The sequence below is a fragment of the Globicephala melas genome, chromosome 3 (assembly GCF_963455315.2).
Source record: "Globicephala melas chromosome 3, mGloMel1.2, whole genome shotgun sequence".
Lineage (NCBI taxonomy): Eukaryota > Metazoa > Chordata > Mammalia > Artiodactyla > Delphinidae > Globicephala > Globicephala melas.
Genome location: NC_083316.1, coordinates 94,173,226 through 94,193,115, shown reverse-complemented (window position 1 = coordinate 94,193,115; position 19,890 = coordinate 94,173,226). Strand labels below are relative to the sequence as shown.

General features: G+C 42.7%; 1 pseudogene; it reads right to left on the bottom strand.

Annotated features, from left to right (window-relative positions):
• Positions 1-17,756: 17,756 nt before the first annotated feature.
• On the bottom strand, positions 17,757-18,423 carry LOC115860017 (GTP:AMP phosphotransferase AK3, mitochondrial pseudogene; annotated as a pseudogene).
• Positions 18,424-19,890: the final 1,467 nt, after the last annotated feature.

The following is a 19,890-nucleotide window of genomic DNA, read 5'->3' as shown; positions in this document are numbered from 1 at the left end:
ATATGATATTTGTCTTTCTCTGTCTGACTTATTTCACTAAGTGTGATAATCTCTAGATCCATCCATGTTGCTGCAAATGGCATTATTTCATTCTTTTTTATGGCTGAGTAATATTCCACTGGATATATACACCACATCTTCTTTGTCCATTCATCTGTCGATGGATACTTAGGTTGCTTCCATGTCTTGGCTCTTGTAAATAGTGCTGCTGTGAACATTGGGGTGCACGTATCTTTTTGAATTACGTTTTTCTCCAGATATATGTCCAGGAGTGGGATCGCAGGATCATATGGTAGCTCTATTTTTAGTTTTTTAAGGAACCTCCATACTGTTCTCTATAGTGGTTGTACTAATTTACGTTCTCACCAATAGTGTAGGAGGGTTCTTTTTTCTTTGCACCCTCTCTAGCATTTTTTATTTGTAGACTTCTTGATGTTGGCCATTCTGACCAGTGTGAGGCAATACCTCATTGTAGTTTTGATTTGCATTTCTTTAATAATTAGCGATGTTGAGCATCTTTTCAAGTGCCTCTTGGCCATCTGTGTATCTTCTTTGGAGAAATGTCTTTTTCGATCTTCTGCCCATTTTTTTTTTTTTTTTTTTTGCGGTACGCGGGCTTCTCACCGTTGTGGCCTCTCCCGTTGTGGAGCACAGGCTCCAGACACGCAGGCTCAGCGGCTATGGCTCACAGGCCCAGCCGCTCTGTGGCATGTGGGATCTTCCCGGACCAGGGCACAAACCCGTGTCCCTTGCATCGGCAGGCGGACTCTCAACCACTGCACCACCAGGGAAGCCCTTCTGCCCATTTTTTGATTGGGTTGTTCTCCTAGCTTATCTTCATGATAGAATTGACTTTGAAACCACTTTGTTTGGACGCTAAATCCTATTCTCAATCATTGTACTGTTCTGCTTCTCCTGGTTCCACAGATTCTTATCAAGTCAGCCCAAAGTTGCCTGGACTTTAGCAGAATCGCAAAGTGATGATTGAGTCAGTTCTGAGCAGTTAAGAGACCAAGACACAACAGTGATCCAAAAAGGGCCTGATTTGGTCCTTCTGGGGGGACAGAGGTAAAGTAAACAAAACCAGTAGTTCTATACTGGTGTAGGAAAAGTGAGATGCTCTGGAAGGGACAGAAGTGATTTGTTGTTGACCATTCCAGCCAGTGACGTGCTGATGCCACCTTGCACTGGCTCGCATCTGCCTTCAGGAGCCAGTTGTGTGCATCTCCTTCCAACCCTACATTCAGTCAAGTTAGATCAGCTTGGTCTTGGCCAAGGTGGGAGTATTAACAGTGTGGAAAATGGCAAACACTACAAATTAGAGTTTATTTCTCTGTAGAGCCAGTTGTTAAACATGTATCTGCACTGATTCTAGCCTTGTTTGTCGTTTTTTTTTTTTTTTTTTCCAGTGAATTGTAGGTCCCTCTAAAGACTTGTTTCTGAAATGTGGTGTCTAAAGGGAAGTCTTTATGTATATGTATAGTATGTAGATACTATACGTGGATTAAAGGAGCCATTCTACCATGTGCAGGTGAAGGCATCACTGAAAGTTGCTCCATAACTAAACGTGCTCAAGACAAGTGAGTAAGAGTGGCAGGACTTTGCTGCCGGTTCCAGAAGGGCATCTTGCTCTCAGAGCTGCCATCTGGGCCTGCAGGGGAAGGGCTCTGTGGTCAGTTTCCTTTGGCAAGGCCTGGTGGCTCGGATTATGACGGTGAGGCTGCGTGTCTGTGTGAATGACCTTTTCCTTTTTTGCATTTAAAAATAACCTACCAAAGATAGCATGGATAAATGAGGCACGGGGCCGAGCGAATTCCTTGGAGAAAAGTATTTTTTCAGATCACCTGTCTTTTCAACTACACGCGCCTTCGCCTTCACTGCATATGGCACTTACAAGGTTATCTGTAGAATCACCTCCCCTGATTTTCCATAGAAATGGGAACTAGGAATGGAATGGAAAAGTAGAACTAGAGGTGACCTCCACATCTCAGGTTTCCTGTTGCTTCCCGAGTCTCTCGTATTAAGCCTTTTGTCTGAACTGGAGGAGAAACGTGCATTTCAGCTGTTCTCCCAGCTCCCTCCTTCCTCCCTCCATGCAAGGGCTCCTGGGGAGGTGGAAATGTCTGTTAGACACTTACCTTGATGTCCTTTAGCTACAGTTATGAGAGAGTAGCACTAGACAGTCTCTCTTACTAAGGTCCCCTCTAGTTCAAAGAGATTCTGTGCCTAAGTAACCAACATCCATGGGGCCTGCAGCACAGACAGTCCCTTGAAATGTGCCGTTCCAACTGCTTGAAGGGGGAACTGGGTTTCAGTCCTAGTTCTCTGGCCAGTTCAAGACATTTGTTCTTTCTTGATCTGGACTTAACAGGTAGAAGGATACCTTCCCCCAGATTCCCTAGTAAAGGAGCAGCCAGAGCTGTAGTGGAAATAACAAGAGATAAAATTAGCCACCCTGAGCAGCCGGTAGCTCACATGATGGGGTCGGGGAGCGCTGGGCCAGCTGGGAGGCGCTGCCTGGCACGGTCCTGCTTCTGTTGGGCTCTGCGCCACCCGGGAGGGTCTTACATAAGACATGTCACAGCAGCCTGCCCCTCCCTGCTGGGGCAGTTTGCAGGGCACAGGGTTAGCTGACCAGAGCCAAGCTCTATTTCTGGAAGGCAGAAAGTTCAGCTAAAGGGTAGCCACTGAGAAGATATTCGTTTACTCCATTGAAGGGAGCAGACACAGAGACTGCTAGAGGGAAAATTATTTTAGGAGATCATTTTGTACAGATACGCCAAGAACATTTGGGAGCAGAGCAGAGGAAGAAAGCAGAGCGTGAACAAACTTGAAAAGTAACTCTGTTCCTCTTGTTGTCATCCCTCCTTTGGCTACTGCACTGATTCAACCCCAGGATTTTAGAAGTATGATTTATCCAGTGAGTCTGCCGAAACAAGACTGTATGATTTCATCTTTGCCACCCACCTAAACTTATGTTTGGATGCACATTATATCTAATATATTATACAGTAAATTATGATCATTCAACATCCTGGGGAGCCTCTGTTAGCCGAATAAATACCAGATCCCCATGTTGGACTGGACATTTGTTATTATATTCAGGTCGTGGGGAGGGGTGTTGCTATCATGCGTCCATTTCACTGCCTCACTACGCGATTAATTCCTTCAAGACAGAAGGAAATACGAGGTATGGTGATAATGTGGCCAATTAAGGAGAAATTATTTGAACTCATGTCTTTGCTGGTGGTGATGGGTGGGTGTGTGTGTGTGTGTGTGTGTGTGTGTGTGTGTGTGTGTGTGTGTGTGTGTGTGTTGGTAGAGTAGGTGTATATCGTCTATTGGAAATGACAGTTTTGAAACGGTGTAGGTCCAAAGCTAGGCAGGGGAGAGCCAAGCTGGGATCTAGGAACGGAGGTTAAAAACTAGCACCCAAGGCAGGCCGAAAGCAGGGACACTGAGGCATGCGGGCAAGGAAAAATCCAGAAGGCAGAAATCAAATCAGGAAAGTGCTATCTGACAGCAGGAAAGAATAGAGAATGTGAACCAGGAAACTGGACTTTAATGAGCCCCAGGACATTCCTGAAGCCCTAGGGTTAGCAAAGAGAGTGCACGCACCAAGGCCCAGAGCGATTCTGTCTGAACAGTTGTACCACTTGATATCTGATATTATATATTCAGGTGAGCACCCAACATTTTTGGAGGACACATCTTGGAAATTGCTTTCGGAGACAAGTTTTTGAACAACGCAAGAAAAAAATATAAGTTTTTTGTGAATGATCTTATTATTTTACTCTATTTAAGCAGAGGGGTGCAAGACAAAATTTGTGCCAGGTAGAAGACGGATGGGTGCATGGGAATGCCCATTGGGAGGCCATCGCAGTGGTCCAGGAAGAGATGATGGTGGCCTTGACCAGGGTGGGTGGCTGGGGTGGGAGATGGGGGCTGGGGATGCAGAAGAGGTGACAGATTTGAGTACTAGTTAGACCACCAGCTGCTAACTGAAATGCCTACAGGCTTTTATATGTGTTTTAAATTTTCCATAATAAGTTTATTTTAATTGTAAAAAACAAGAGATGGAGAGCTCCAGTAATTATGCTGGAAACCTCCAAATTAAAAGAGACTTAAAAATAGATAGCTAGTGGGAAGCAGCCGCATAGCACAGGGAGATCAGCTCGGTGTTTGTGACCACCTAGAGGGGTGGGATAGGGAGGGTGGGAGGGAGACGCAAGAGGAAGGAGATATGGGGATATATGTATACGTATAGCTGATTCACTTTGTTATAAAGCAGACACTAACACACCATTGTAAAGCAATTATACACCAATAAAGATGTTAAAATAAACAAACAAACAAACAAATAAATAAATAAATAAAGAGACTTAAACATATTTACCAATTGCAATGCAGGGGCCTTACTTGTATTCTTTTTTTTTTTTAACATCTTTATTGGAGTATAATTGCTTTACAATGCTGTGTTAGTTTCTGCTTTACAACAAAATGAATCAGTTATATATATACATATATCCCCATATCTCTTCCCTCTTGCGTCTCCCTCCCTCCCACCCTCCCTATCCCACCCCTCCAGGCGGTCACAAAGCACTGAGATGATCTCCCTGTGCTATGCGGCTGCTTCCCACTAGCTATCTACCTTACGTTTTGTAGTGTATATATGTCCATGTCTCTCTCTCGCTTTGTCACAGCTTACCCTTCCCCCTCCCCATATCCACAAGTCCATTCTGTAGTAGGTCTGTGTCTTTATTCCTTTTTTACCCCTAGGTTCTTCATGACATTTTTTTTCTTAAATTCCATATATATGTGTTAGCATACGGTATTTGTCTCTCCCTTTCTGACTTACTTCACTCTGTACAACAGACTCTAGGTCTATCCACCTCATTACAAATAGCTCAATTTCGTTTCTTTTTATGGCTGAGTAATATTCCATTGTATATATGTGCCACATCTTCTTTATCCATTCATCCGATGGTGGACACTTAGGTTGTTTCCATCTCCGGGCTATTGTAAATAGAGCTGCAGTGAACATTTTGGTACATGACTCTTTTTGAATTTCGGTTTTCTCAGTGTATATGCCCAGTAGTGGGATTGCTGGGTCATATGGTGGTTCTATTTGTAGTTTTTTAAGGAACCTCCATACTGTTCTCCACAGTGGCCGTATCAATTTACATTCCCACCAACAGTGCAAGAGGGTTCCCTTTTCTTGTTCAAGCAAATTGTTAATAATGAGACTTGGAAAGTTGAACACTGACTTTTTGTATTAAGGAGTTGTTATTTTTACATGTGATAATGGCATTGTGGTATTTTTTTAAGAGTCTATATCTTTTAGAGATATATGCTGAGATATTTATAGATGAAATCATATGACTGGAGTTTTCTTCAAAAAATATGGGGGAGTGGGAAGGAATTAGCTGAAAAGAGATTGTCTCTGAGTTGAATTTTGTTAGAGCTGGATGATGGTTTCATGGGGACTCATTATACACGGCGCCAAGGCCTTCCTTGTGATGACAGCTGCTAGTGCCATGTGCCAGAAATTTTTCAGAGCTCCATGTCTGCTCTGCTTGTATGGATGAACGTTGCTGTTGCTCTAGGATGAAGACATCCAAATGCCCACTTTAATAGAGAGATGAAACAGAGCCACAAGAAGGTGGGTGTTGTAGAGGAGCTTTTTTGTTTGTTTTAAATGTATGTATCCAGCTCTTTCTGCTAAAAATTGAAAAGAAGAAGCATTTTGGAATTTATCAAGATGAGTAATGATGTGTGGGAGAAGCTAGTTGCCCCCTTTCTCTTTTCCTTCCTTAGAAGCCGAACCCTAATTGTTTGGCAGGCTTCATTGCTGCCTAAACATTTCCCAGCCTCCTTGTCATCAGGTTTGGCCATGTGATTTAGTTCTGGTCAATGAGATGTAAGCAGAAATGTTATGTGGATGTGTGAAACAGAGAGCTAGTGGGAACCTGCTGTATAGTGCAGGGAGCTCAGCTGGGTGCTCTGTGGTCACCTAGATGGGTGGGATGGGGGGGCAGGAGGGAGGGGATGTATGTATACATAAAGCTGATTCACTTCATTGTACAGGGAAAGTAACACAACATTTTAAAGCAACTATACCCCAATTAACAAAGAAAAAAAAAGAAACGTTATGTAGAACTTTCTGGAAGGCTCTTTAAAGGGAGCTGACTCATCTAGGAGGTGTGTCCCTCTTTTCTTCCCTCTCTTTTTCTTGCTGCCTGGAATGCAGGTGTGAGGTGTAGAGCTCTAGTAACTATGCAGGACCACTGAAACTGGAAGTCACATACCCAGTGTGGCAGAGCAGAGAGAAAGAAGGAGCCTAGGTCACTGATGACTCTCTGAACTTCCTGTCTCTGGACTTACTTTTCAAAGTGAAAATATACTTTCATGTGGTTGAGCCAAAATTACTCTAGATTTTTAATTAGATGCAAAGAGCCTAAATGCTAATTAATACAAGTAACAAATTGTTTATTGTTAATAAATAAAACATTAATCAAAAATAAAAGTATATAGAGTTGTTTATTCAGCAATTCCAGTCAGGATTTCACCCTGTAGATATGCACCAAGATATAGTATTGTTTGCAAGAGCAAACACTACAGGCAACCTAAGCATCCATGCATGGGCACTGGTTACACAGACAAGCCTTTAGTGGGTTATCAGGGAGCCAGTCAAACAGTGAGATCTGTGTTGCCGTGAAAGAGCCTCGGTTCTTATCATTCAGTGAAAATGAGTAAGTTACAAAGAAGCATGTGTAGTTTGATCTCTTGTGTAAATTATATTGTATAAATATAAATTATATTATTATATATTTAATTACTATATTTTATTATACATATATAAATTATATATGATTTTATATAATTATACGTATATGTTTTATCTATTTACTATATTTTATTGTACCATATATATGAATTATATATATAAATTGAATTGAAAAAATGAATTATATACCATATATAAAAATTATATATACATATATTATGTATATATGTATCTGTATACATATATATGGTATAATGTTATATATGTATGTATATCATTTTTATATATGGTATATGTATAACCATATATATATGTATATATTTTTTTCAGCTAGAAGGAAATAAAAATGTGCTAACTGATGGAAGAGAGGACCAGGGAGTTGGTGTGGGGAGAGGCTTTTATTTGTCACTGTATATATTTTTGTACAGATTGAATTTTCTCTCTACAGTCTTTCTTTATATTAATAAAAGAATTACTTCCAACAGCACACATTCTCTCCAAGCCTAATTTTATAAATTAATAGCACAAAGAGTTTGACTCATTAAATTTCCTTCAGTATCATTATCTTAATATTTAAGGTATAGACTGATTTCAGTCTGTACTAATTTAAATGGTTACAATAAAGGTATTATTGGGCTTCCCTGGTGGCACAGTGGTTGAGAGTCTGCCTGCCGATACAGGGGACACGGATTCGTGCCCCGGTCTGGGAAGATTCCCACATGTCGTGGAGCGGCTGGGCCCACGAGCCATGGCCACTGAGCCTGCGCGTCCGGAGCCTGTGCTCCGCAACAGGAGAGGCCACAGCAGTGAGAGGCCCACGTACCAGAAAAAAAAAAAAAAAAAAAGGTATTATTGTCCCCCTCCCATCTCCCTGACACTGTTCTTCTCTCCCTCTTTCTCCCTCTCTTTTACTCCCACTCCTCACCCTCCTCTCCTTCCCCCACTCTCCTCCTTCCATAAATATGTAATATTACTGACCAAGGACCTGGTCTTCCCAAGGCCCATGCAGAGGATCGGGGAGACCAGAACACAGGAAAGCATCTCCCCAGGAATGGCTGAGCTAGCTGAGGATTCTGTCCACCAGTGCCGGGACAGAAACAGATACTCTGCCTGAACACACAGTCCTGGGAACTCTCAGTGGCCTCCAAGTGGTTTTCACCAGGTTGTTTGTTTGTTGCCGATGAATGAGGTCACATGTGCTCCGACAGGAGTTGGCACATGTCCAGGAGTTTATTTACTTAGGCTTCAAGTGAAGGCAAAGGTTTATTGTGACACTTTCCCGCAGCATCAGAGCTCTGCTTACAAGAGCAGGATGGGAACACAGCAGGAAGACAGCAGCAAGACAGCCATGTGCCACGAGGCAGATGGTAGAAGAGGTGACATTTGTTTCCAAGGGATCTCAAGGCCCTGCGAAGCCCACAAGAGCTGCTCAATTGATGTTTTCAATTTTAGGACAGTTATTTCTACGGGAAATAACCTTAGTTCCTGACCACATACTTTAGTGATAAAATCTGAACCTTGGCAACCCCGTGAACCGGAAAGGATTACCATAGGATGATCAAGAAAACTCATGTCTAAAGAATGGCAAGTTCCACGGTTGCTTCAGGGATGGATTCTCACATAGATTAATATGAGTTGATAAAGTCTGAGAGATGAAGGGAGGAACATGGGGGAAATGAGGGGTCTAGGAATTTGTCACTAGACCAGGTGTATTGGTCCCAACCATTCTGGTTTTGAAAACCATGCCTGAAAGTTTGGTGGGTGATTTCAGGCACAGTTAGATCCAGGGCTCTCAACAGTACGTGAAGGACTTTTGTCACTGCCTCTTTCCCTCAGCCCTGCTTTCGTCAGTGTTAGTTTCATGCACAGTCAGGCATTCCCTACACGTTGGTAAAGGGTTACCAAGGGGTTCCATCTACCAGTTTAGCAATACTGGGCTCAAATACCTTTTTCTCTGTATTTCTAACAACGTCAGGGCCGATTTTCACTGCTCAGTTTGCGACACGTGCCCATCTCTGAACCAGTCACTGCCCCTGTGATCTTCTAGGCCCAGACCTGGTACCCAGGCCTGGAGCCAGTCACACCAGACTGGGGAATGGGAGGGGAATTTCAAGGGAAAATTAGTGTGTTGTTATCTATCAGAGGCAGGAGGAGATAGCTGACAGGCAATTAAATACCCCCTACACTGGCATAGACTGCCTAGCTTCAAGTTTTTTTCCAGTGGTAAATGAAAGGGAGAAGGGGGACTACCAATGTACCCCCAGTATATGATCCTTCTTGGAAATGTTAGAGATCACAGGCTCCCAGACTACAACCAAGGCTTTGGGGCTTACTCTAGAGTTTTGGGGTGTCTTGTAGTTATCCCAAGTATTGGGGTTGAAAACAGGTTGGGACTAGAAAATATAAATGTGTTCTCAGAGGTATTCTCCACGCCTGGATGAATTCCTGGTCTAGGATTTTCCTCAGAAAGGTAGAATATTAGAAAAATTTTCCTAAGGAGTCCTTAGGAAATCCTAAGGAGTCAGCCTGTTTTACTTTTGCCGTTGTTCCGTGATTGCCTCTAATTAAAGACTTTCAAAGCAGTGAGTAAAGGGAGAGCTGGACTCACACTCAGGAGTTCTGCCCCCAAATCAGGGGGCTCTTCTCTGCTCTGCTGTGGGTGGGTAGAAAAAGCAGTAAAGAACATTGGTGCCACCTTCCAGAAATGGCATGTTTGAAAATAATTCTTTGTAAGACTGAGAAATGTTGCCTTTCTTAATACACAGATTGAGTGGAGTCTACAGAGACTTGGAAAATGCTGGAGCAGAAGGTAAATGATGTGGTTGAACCAAGCAAGCAGAGAAGAATGCAGTACTGCCAGCCCTTTCACCATGTCAGAACATGAGAACTGGGTGAAGACAAGTAGCTCACCTGCCAACTTTTTTCCTTACTGGGGAGAGAATATTCTGGAACTCTTCCTGCAGGAAAGGCCATCAGGCATAGACCTATTTCCAAACAAACATTACTAGTAAGGAGGAGTGGTATAGTTTGGAAATGTGAAGAAAGAAGAGAAAGGAGTCAATTTTGGCTGCAGGAACAGCTTAGGTGATGCCCAGGGGAGAAGCACCAGCCAGAGACCTGTCAGTTAGATTCCACCTCTGAGCATGCTGGGAAGTTTTCACAGAGCTTCTGGTCATTTTTCATTCCTTTTACTGAGGACGGTTCAGGAAGTCCAGGTTAGACAAACCCTGTGCCTCCTTCTCAGTTCCAGAACATGACCCAAAGAGGAAGCAAGATCTGGAAATGTCAACAAAGGTAACCCAGTTGACCTGCCACACATACTTCCTCACTGACAACTACTGGAAAGGGCCATCCTACCCACCATGGGACTGGACCAGGAATGGCCCCTAACCAAACCAGGAACCAACAGAATTACTCTTTCTGAAATCAGAGACATAGCTAGAACTGCCAAACATGCTTGAGGAACGTAAGGAAACAGATACATGGAACATAAGCTGAGGCACCAGGGCGACCACTTGCTGCACTGGGGACCCTGAGCCTGAGTGACGAGCACTTTTCTGTTTTAGACCCACTGATTCATGTGTGTGGACCCCCATAGGCTTTGGAGCCTGTGACCCCTGTGCTAAGTCAGGGAGCTCAGCTCTGGCCATGGAGGGTTTCTCAGGGATCCCAGTTCCTGTCCCTTCTGAGGTCTAATTTATTAGTTATCCTGAATTCCCAAGACTTTTTCATACATAGAGTGAGCGCTCTCTCTTCTCTCTGCTACCCGCACACAATACACAACTTATCTGAGCAAAGTTGAGTGGGTTTCAGACCCAGCTGCCAAACGAGCTTTCAGTGAAACAACTTCTGAGCATTCACCTAGCGGAGGCAAGACGCCACGGGGAAGGGAATTGGAGTGTATGGTACTTCATTTCCATGCCTTCACCTGGCATTGGCCCCTCTAAAAAGGTCCTCCACACACCTCCTTGGCGGCCTCTGAACCCCTGTTGATGTGGATTCTTTCAGGCCTCACCCCACCCCAGCACCTGGGCATAGCTAACTATGTCATGGAGACATCAAGCTCTAAATGACTTTTTTTTTTGCCCCTACCTTCTCGCTCAAGTTGTCAACTTGTATGTTCAGGAGATAGTTTTAGATGTTTGCTTGTTTTTTGCGGAATTTTGGTGACCTCACTCACTGGGTCTGTGTATAGATGCCAGGAGAGAAAAGGGTGCTCACCGTCGGCGCTCAGAGACCTGTGTGTTTTGGGGCTGTTGCCCAAGGAAGTGGGTGTGCAGCATGCTTTAAAGCCATCGTGCAGTACTGTGCTCTCTTCTGTGAGTCAGTCATGTGCTGTCTAAAATAGGTGTTGAGTGTGGGCAGGGCAGTTCAAAGACAACAGGACTCATCGAGTTTATTCCCAGGGAGAGTGCGACCCCTCATACAAAGGCTTGGTGAGGCTCCTTTTGGCTGTTGTAAGGGTCGGATTGAGCCTGCAAACCCACTGAGTTGACTGGTTCAGCTCGGCCCTGGTGATCCCCACATACAGCCGTGCGCTGTGTCTTTAGGGAGGTGGGAGCAAGTGGATTTTACCAAATGTCTGGACGTGAGGCAGGCGCACACTTGTGGCTGGGCTTTCCTAATAAACTCTACAGTGTGTGGTTCCCTAGGAATGCACAAGCTCACTAATGGAGCCGAAGACTGAGGCACACTAGGGATTTTCACACTTTTAGAACATGTGTTTGGAGATGGGGAACCCTCCCTTGCTCCACACACTTGTATGAACATGTTGTCATGTTGGTCATGTGAACGTTTAACCAATAGCTCAGGCTGATACAGGACAATCGGCTTAGTTCTAAGGCCACCCATGGCCCTTCCTGCTCAGCTGGCTATTCCATGTTAGATCATTGAAAGGGTCATCACATGACTATGAGCAATCCCATGTGAGACCTGAGGAAAGGAGCCTTCTGATTTGAAAAGGCCACGTGGTGATGAGCAAACTCCAGGCAATCTGCAGCTGTAATGCATCAGGGCACAGAATGGACACCTTTTCTGCAGTGCAAGGAGGAGGGGAAGTAGTTGTTTAGAAACATTGCAAATACTGGTGCAAGAAAAGCTAGGAATTTCCAAGGATTACGTGTGGCAGGTGCCTATTGTGTCAGAGAAAACCTTTAGAGATCACTCTGTAGAGGGCGAGGAGGAAGGTTTGCTGGACTAACAAAAATACTCGCTTTCCACCCAGCCTTGCCCTAGGCAGATACGTGGCAGAAGGTTATCCTTCAACTTCCCTTTCTGTACCATTTTCTTGACCTTGCTCTTAGCTTTCACATCCCATATCACCACCATCCATGCTGTAGGCAACCATCACTCTCTCAGCCCGCTTATATCCCTCATTTTTATCCTAGAATAAGTATTAGTCACTGTGTTAAGTCTTCCGAGATGATTCTAAGCCCTACTGTTAACTGTGAAATATTAGAAGAATGTGTCCCCCTTTTAGTGACCATCATCAGAAGTGGAAGGCCCTGTGGACAATAGGAGAGCTTTTGTACTTTCTTGACACTGCCAATCATGATTTAAGGCAAACTCTGCTTAAGACAAAGACAATAGCATATCCAACAAGAGACCAGAAGCAGAAAGTCATCCAAACAGAAGGACAGTGTCCCTGAAAGGGACTCACATTTTTATGTGTTGCCGCTTTTTTTGTTGTTACTTTTGTTTGTGTTAATTTGTTTTTTTAAATTATATTTTGTTTTAGTTTGTTTTTTGAGAACTTGACATTTTCCCTCCCCTGGTGCCCACAACTGTGGGAGCAGCATTGGCTGGCCCATGGCATCTCTTTGGGACTCAGGAGTCACTACAGCTTCCAGGTAAGATTTCAGGTCCTGAGGTCCCTCCCTACTGCATTTGGGAAGACATTTTAAGCAACAAGAGAGCTACTAACAAACTACAATATAGTTGAAAACTTTGCTGTCAGATGGTAGTTGTATACAGCCTGAGTCTCACCTTGTCGTCACGTGTAAAGGCTACCTCTGAGCCCAGGCTCCCAGTACATACAGATATGTCATCTGATTGCCTTATTGCTTAAATTTGTTAACTTTTGAGAGGAATATCATGGAGACTAAGTAAAGGAAGATTCTAGGATTGTTAAACTTGCTAAAGCTTTTCACCAGTTCTCAGATGATTTCTGAAATGATCACATTTGGAGACATATTGCATGCAACGTTTCCACCTATTAGAGCCCCATGAAATGGCCATTCCAAATGGTAATAATGCCAGGAAGTGAGTCCTATTCCTGCTAGATGAAAACCCCATTAAGACTTCATTTGCTTCAAAGTAATTTACTTGGACCTCTTTCCTTACCTGACTTAATGGTTCTTATCAATGTCCCAGTGCTCAAGGGATATAGTAGGCATTGTTTTTCTTTTTTTATAAGGAGAAAAAAAATATTGAGAAGGCAGAACTACAGCTTGTTCCCTCTGAGTGGGGGTCTGTTCTTTTTTTTCCTATCACAGTTCTGTCAATTCTCTTGCCAATATTTTCTAATTTCTTTCTTAGTTCTAAAGATTTTCTTCTAATTTATTCCACCCTCCAATTCCATGTCCCGCCTAGTAACGATTTCCCATTCTCCCCCCAGTGTCTTTCCAGTCAACATCTAACTTTGCTTCCTCCTCGTTTCTTTCACCTCATGACTTCTTCTCTTACCCATAATCATAATTGGGTGGGTTTTTGCCATCCATGCAACAGTGGCTCAGTGGGATATCTGATAAATTCCCAAAGCCTTACAGTTTGACAGTAGCCAAATTCTGTATCCACGTGGCCTGACATCCTCTTTACTAAACACACATTCTCATTGCCTATAAGTAATCCTACCCCCTTTGGAGTCCTCCACCACCACCACCAATTTTGAATATTTTTTTTCCAATCTCCTGACATTATGAAGATTTTCTCAGCTTGCTGAAAGGAGAGCAGTGCTACTGTGTCATAATATTCAAAGTTCTCTTACACACATCCCCCATCTTTTCTTCTTCCTAATACCTACTCCCCACCTGCACTCTATTCAAACGCATTTCATTCTGCATACCTGGTGTTTTCCTATTCCTTGCTGGAGAAGGCATCACTGTAAAGCTGTCTAGATGGTCAACCACCAAAAATGTGCAAGGATCTCACAAGACCATGATCATAGGCCTAATTGGAGAATAAGGACATCCCACAATTGCATATAAACATGTTCCCATTTCAGTTTATGTAAGTTTATGTCAATTATTAATAGAAAATTTAGCTGTTTTTTAGAGAAATGCATTGTTTTGGGTTACTTCATCTTCAGAATCCATTTAATTGGCTTTTTCCCAGATTTTTAGTTAGAACTAAACAAAAGCTATTGTAGACTAGAAAACATCAAACAAATATATCATGATTTCATTGCAAGTTGGTTTCACAACCTGCATACTTGAAAAATGAGCATCATCAGCTGAGTTTAAATACAATAGAGATATCAGAACTCGACCCACTGGCCACACAGGAAAAGATATTTACGTAAGCAAGCTTTCAAAAATCAGTAACTAGAGTGACATTTGATGTGGCACTTGATAAACAACAGCTAAAATGAAAAGTGTTAGTTATCCATGGTGATGACTAATGATAAAATATCCATTGCTTCAATATTTCCGTGTGTGGGAGAAAAAAGTATGACAAGGAGGGCAGAGCCTTTTGTGATGAATGTTCCAGCCGGCGAGACTGCCAGGTGGTTCTGAGTCTCTGTTGAAAACTGTTTAGAAGGCTTGCCCTCTCAGAGGAAGTCAGCTCTGCTGCTTTAAGGTAGTGGTTTACAAAAGCCAGGGAGCTTTGAAAATACAGCAAACATAGCAATAACCATGGCCTCCACCCATGATAACCAAATAAAAATATCCAGGGTGTCAATGTTCTGTCTTAAAGCTCCCAGCTGATTCTAATGTGCAGCCAGAGTTGAAAGCCATAGCTCTAGGCCTGACGACTTATGAATTTTGAGGGTGGACAAGGAAATGTGGTTCCATTTCAGGGTGGTGGACTAAGTATATCGTCCAGCATCTTCATCCCTGCAGCAAGGCCCTTAACTGATGATCCTAAGTCAGAAGTGAAACTTTCAGTGAACCAGAAACCAGGATAAATCCTAAAGTATGGGATGTACACTGGATTGATGCAAAAACGCAGAGCCCAATCTAAAATGTGTACAGAAGACTAGTGCCAAAAAGGTGAAGGAGCACCAAGACTCCATCCGCAAGGTGGCAGACACCCGAAGCAGGAGGGTAACAAGGACAATCAACACTTCGGTCCTTGGGGCACTGCTGCAGGAGGGGCCATCAGTTCATCCTCTACTGATGCCTTTCCATCTGCTCTTGAGCCAAACGGCAGTGACAAAGTGTCAGCCTCCAGGTAGGAGTCATGGCCAGGGAGCCCAGATTAGATGGATATGGCTCTGTGTCATGAGGAGGGGAATTGGGCACCAGACCTGAACACCCCAGAGAAATCTCACCCAGTGGCTTTTCCTTCTTCACTGTCCCTGAGAAAAGGCCAGAGGACAATTTAGAACAGCAATCTCCCCAAGAAGTTGACTTCTCATTGACAGACAATGCAATTTAATGGAGAATCTCAACCATATAGATTACAGAGACAAGATCACCACACATATGAAGAAGACCAACGCTACAAAAGATTACAAACTCAACAAGATGGATGAACTAACAACGCCCAAGCAAGATAAATGATAGAGCAAGCAAAGCAGGAATTGAGAATAAGGATAAGTTGATTTTTCTGATAGATGTGTGAGGATAGAGCAGTCGCAAATAAATCAACTGGAGGTCATGGAGATTAAAATTTGGTCCTTATAATAAAAAACTGAATAAGCAGATGAAACTGATATTTTTCCTGAAATTTAATTTTATTAAAGACTGATGATGTCTTATAACCTAGTGACTAGTGATAGTTCGTAAGTTTAGTAGTTTACTTTTTGGAAAGCGTATAACAATATTCAAATAAGACATTATAGAAAGTATTTTAAAGAATGAAATGTTTGCTGTAATTCTTTTTAAAAGGCTTGGTCCATATTGAAAAATTGACAATGAATGAAAAATAAAATCAAAAGAAAGAAAAATAAGTTTTCCCCTCAAATACGTAAGAAACACTTGCTGGTATTTGTATTTGAAGTGCCTGGAGTAAGATGGGCTGAATTTTTCAAAGGCAGTTAGTAGTAGCTTGTACAAGGACTTGTTTCATTTGATTTAGCACCAACTAAAATAAAAATAAATATACCATTTAAGATATAGTCTGGTTTCTCCTCCATTTCTCATACTGCCCCACTACTCCAGGGCACAGTACATAAGCACTCATTCTCAGATTACACACACTGGCAAGATTTTTTCCCCTTAAGATAGGATGTCAGCGAACGCCAGCAGGTATCAACTTCTTTGATCAGGAATAAAGAACTCTACCTTCAGCAAATTCAATTACTTTCCTGGTCCTGTCATATAAAGCCTTTCTATTGCCACATCTGTTTTCTAATTATGATGGTTATTTCTGTCAAGGAAATTTCCCACCAGGCATGCTTGATCTATTTCTATTTCCTAATGATACAGTATTTTATTTTATGCAGTATCACAAGTTTTCTTCTATTCATTCTTCTTTTTAAAATACTTTGTTACTCACCAAGGCATAGAGATCAAAAAGAGAACTGTCAAGTAGATCCTAAAACACTTTTTTTATGGCTGCATGGGATGTGGGATGTGGGATCTTAGTTCCCCAACCAGGGATTGAACCAATGCCCCCAGCAGGGGAAGCGCACAGTGTTAACCATTGTGCCGCCAGGGAAGTCCCCTAAAACACGTTTCTTAACTTGAGTAACATCTGAAAACATAAGATGTCAATTACATTTTCCATTAAAGAAAATGCATTCAATTTTGGTGCTTGTACAAGAACTTACAATGTCAGTTTCTAACATGTTATATCCCTCAGTGAACACTTTTTCCTTTTTTTCAAAGGAAAAAAAATCATATCGAAGTAATATTTTCCTAAATTTTTTTTATAGCAAATTGAAAATTCTGAGTAAACTGAAGGTATGTTTAACAACAAAAGTAATATAGCTCATACGGCCTCCTTATAGGTTTCTTAAAGACATCAGTAAACTCGCATTCTGCAGTGGATTGGTAAATCCAGTTATTTTTATCTGGAATTTTATAGAGGTAGCATCTCACAAAACCACATCCCCTGTGCTAGAAATGTCTTTTTTGGTATCTGGCTACACAAAAGCTTCTGATGAAATACTTTCTGCAAATTAGTATAATGTTAATTTTTTACTTTTCCAGAAAAATATGAAACCTTACCAATCACTTATTCTTACTGAACACAAGTTAGATTACTACCAGTTGCTCTTGTACTTTTGGTCTATAAGAATTTTTTAAAGTTTAGACATTTTTAATGTTTCTGAATTGCACACTCATAGAAGACAGCTGGATAAAACACACTAGACAATTTCAAAAAAAAATCTTTTTTTAAATTAATTATTTTTGGCTGTGTTGGGTCTTCATTGCTGCGTGCAGGCTTTCTCTAGTTGCAAAGGCGGGGGCTACTCTTTGTTGAGGTGTGTAGGCTTCTTCTTGTAGTGCCTTCTCTTGTTGCAGAGCACAGGCTCTAGGCCCGTGGGCTTCAGTCATTGTGGCACTTGGGCTCAGTAGTTGTGGCGCATGGGCTTAGTTACTCCATGGCATGTGGGATCTTCCCAGACCAGGGCTCGAACCCGTGTCCCCTGTATTGGCAGGCGGATTCTTAACCACTGCGCCACCAGGGAAGTCCCCAAAAGACAAATCTTACTATCAGACTCATTTGTCATATCCTTAGTATCCCGAATAAAATCCACAGAAGTGAAAATAATATTTTCAAAGAATTCATTCATGGTGGGGTCTTAGAACAAGGAACTAACTCCATGTGAAGAAAGGAAGAGTTCTGCTCATCTTGCTAATCACAAGGATTTTTCCTCGTGGGGTAATTGAGTTTTTGGGGGTCTCTGTGGGACTTTTGTTTGCAGGAAACCATGCATACAGGCCCAGATCTGATTGGTTTCTGTTCCAGAAAATGTTTCCAACACTCCCTTTTTCTCGTAATATTCCAGGACCAGTTTTGTTTGGTCTTAGTAAACCTTCATTCTCTTGATAAGTGATTCTGGTTTATCATCCACACGCTGAATGAGAGGCTCTCCAGTCACATCATCCACGTCGACTGCTTTGGGAGGGTTAAATTCGAGGTTGTAGCCGCGGCCACTGGCTGGATGAATCCAGCGAGCCGTGAGGCGTTGCCGGATGATCTCAAAGGGCACGTTCAGGTTCATCACCAGGTGTACCTGATAAACTCTATCCAGGGCTTCAGCCTGTGTGAGTGTCTTGGGGAAACCACACAACAGCCAGTTATACTGGGTGAAATTTTTCAGCTCCTGGAGGATCAGCCGAGTCATGAGGTCGTCTGGGATGAGCTTCCCCTGGGACATTCCCCTTGGCCAGCACACCAATTTCTGTGTCCCTCAGCATGTTGTCTCGGAGCACGTCCCCACTGGAGAACTTCTTCAGCTGGAAGTGTTTGATGATGCGCAGCGCCAGGGTGCTCTTGCTGGAGCCCGGGGTGCCCATGATCATGGAGCGCGCTGCAACTGCCTTGACGCTCCCATGGCTGCTGAGTGAGGCCAGGGCCAAACCATCAACTGGGCTTCTGGTTGGAAGCCAGCTGCGCCTGCGCGCTCGCTCCCAGTCTCGGCGGCCTGACGTCGGGGGTGGAGCCACGAAGAAGCGCAGAGGGCGAGAGGGCGTAACCCACGTGGAAACGGACGGACGCTACGGAAGAAGAGCGTATGCGTGAGTTGTAAGACTGAGTCAAGGAATTCTCCCACAATGCAGTGTGAAGGGCGGAAGAGATGGGAGGTATGAAAGGAAAATGAAGAAACAACGTGTAGATTCAAAAGTTCCACCTTTCACAGGAGGAAAAGGAGAGGAGGGAGGGATACAGTACTTAAAGAGATTATTAAAGACAAGAATTTCTGGAATTAAAGAATGATACAAGTCACGGAACTAGACAGCGGAACAGTTCAGAACATCTAGAAGCAAATGTTGGCAAAGGTGTAAGTAGGTCTCTCACACTCCTGCTGGTGGGGTGCCCCCACAGCTGGTTTGGAAGGCAACTTGGCAGTGGCCATTTTTTTAAAAAATTCCTTCTCAGTATCTTCCTTGGAAAAGCACTCTCAAGTGACAAGAAGGGTATAGGATGTTCATTTCAGCCTTATTTATAACAGCAAAAAACTATTAACAATTTATCTGTTCATTAATTCGAGAATAGCTAAGTGAACCTTAAGCCATACTATGGAATATTAATGCAGCAGCTAAAAAGACAGGTCTCTGTTAACATGAAAAGATTTCTAAGACATTGTAAATGCAAAAAGTTGCAGAATGATACAATTTAGGTTAAAGAAAGATGTAATTTATGTTTAAATATAACTATTAAGTGAACTGGAAAGCTGGGTTTCAAGCAGTGGAAGGACATGACTTGATTTTTGTTTTTAGATGATTGTTCCATCTTCAAGAAGGAGAGCAGTTAGAAGGCTATGTCAATAGACCAACAAAGAGGTGAGAAAGTACTATTTTAATTTTAATTTCTTCAATATAAGTGAGATTGAGCATCTTTTCATTTGTTTATGGACCATTTGCAGTTTATTTCCATGTAGAATTTTTAAAGTGACAATTACCTTCTAATCACTTCCCTGGAAAAATACTTAGGGTTTGGTTTACTCAATAAGATGTGAAACAGATCCTCAGCGTTGTCTCAGATGGTCCAAGTGCACTGGCTTAATACAGTATCAGACTGTGCATCATATGGCGCTACTCTAATTAGAGGCTGCTGAGCCACCAACTTTGCATCCGCTTCCTTCTCTAACCATTTTTTAAAAATAAATAAATAAATATTTATTTATTTATTTTTGGCTGCGTTGGGTCTTCGTTGCTGCATGCGGGCTTTTCTCTAGTTGCGGCGAGCGGGGGCTACTCTTCATTGCGGTGTGCAGGTTTCTCATTGCAGTGGCTTCTCTTGTTGCGGAGCACGGGCTCTAGGCACGC